Source organism: Alligator sinensis, unplaced genomic scaffold (genome assembly GCF_000455745.1).
Source record: "Alligator sinensis unplaced genomic scaffold, ASM45574v1 scaffold1762_1, whole genome shotgun sequence".
NCBI classification, from domain to species: domain Eukaryota; kingdom Metazoa; phylum Chordata; order Crocodylia; family Alligatoridae; genus Alligator; species Alligator sinensis.
In genome coordinates, this window is record NW_005843760.1 from 31548 (window position 1) to 33015 (window position 1468).

General features: G+C 49.9%; 1 non-coding gene across 1 annotated transcript; it reads right to left on the minus strand.

The window, feature by feature from the left end:
• Nucleotides 1-752: 752 nt before the first annotated feature.
• On the minus strand, nucleotides 753-939 carry LOC112548926. Its single transcript, XR_003092414.1, has one exon. It is a non-coding gene; the product is annotated as a U2 spliceosomal RNA (small nuclear RNA).
• Between the last annotated feature and the right edge of the window lie 529 nt (nucleotides 940-1468).

The following is a 1468-nucleotide window of genomic DNA, read 5'->3' on the forward strand; positions in this document are numbered from 1 at the left end:
ACCCCACCTCCTGGTTTAAGGCTCATATTCAAGACTGCCCTCTACAACAGTGTGCCTGGCGCCTCATGGCTGGTGGCCATATGCAAAAGCGTTGTTCTAGTTGTTGGGTGTGAACTAGCTGTGAACAACTGAGAGGTATTGTTGCCTGTGAAGGAGTGGAGGACAATTTAAATGGAGCCAAGCCTTTTCAGTTCCGGGTGTGGAGCCTCTCAGTTGTTCACAGCTAGTTCACACCCAACCACTAGAACAATGCTTTTGGTGTGTAGCGCATAGTGCTCCAGAAGCCTCGCCTTGGTTTTGTGGCGGCCTCTGGCTCTTCCCAGGCCTTCCAGCTTTCAGTTCTGGCTCGCACCTGACCTCTGAGACGTACCGTACTGCCTGTGTTCAGTTTAGTTCATTTTGCTTCATAACAGTGTGATGACAACATCCACAGCTTTCTGGCATCCTAAAGCCCACGATTTCTGCTGTGACAGAGGATTTCCGCTGCAACAGAGCTGTTCACAGGGGGTCACCAAGCAGGCTGCCCCTGACACCCTCCTCAGCTGCACGCTGCTGCCTGCGCTCTCCATCCAGGTACGGGCAGAGGGACTGCTTTCCTCCAGACAGACAGCCAACCCGTCCTCTTGGAAGCTTCGGACAAGTAGTAGCTCGCCTGCCAGACCACTAGGGGTCCCTGCCTAGCACCAGCCCCCCCAAACGTCTCTGAAGAAGCCACAAGATCTACTTTTTGACAGCAGCAAGTTCTCCCCGAGGGGAGGTGCACCGCTCCTGGAGGTACACAATACCAGGCTGATGCGTGGAGTGGATGGAGCAAGCTCCGAGCCCATCTCCCAGTTCCAAAAATCCATTTAATATAAAGTCCTCACATCGAGGACATATCAGATATTAAACTGATAAGAACACATTTTTTTTTTTATTAATACCAAGTATCAAAAACACAAGACTTTTGTCACAACCGAAAAAAACACCATCTTTCCCACTTCACAACTCAAAACAACATTCACCCACACGCTATACACATCTACAGCCTTTCAATCCGTCATTTCATCCCCGCACATTAACACTTAACATAATCCCCATTATCACTTTCTGTTCTCTTCCCATTTTCCAAACACAACCTTCCCCGCATCCGTTTTACTTTCGACTCGACTCCCCACACTTCATCACACTCGGCACTTTTCTCCAACCTTTAGGCAATTGCTGCCGCTCCCATTCCAATCTACTCTCCTCCCAAGAACACACATCTCTAATTCTTCTTCCATCATCTTTCATTTTAGACTTCGCATTCCTTCCTTCCCCACCCCCCGTTTCATCCTCCACTGACTCCAAACTCTCCTCTGACTCCTCCTCTGGGCTCAGAAATCCCAAACTTTCCTCCCTTTCCCCTTCCCCCTCCCCTTTCTCCTTCCCTTTCCCTTCTTCCTTTCCACCCTCAGTTTGCACCCCCAACTTCTTCTTCCCCTTTTCC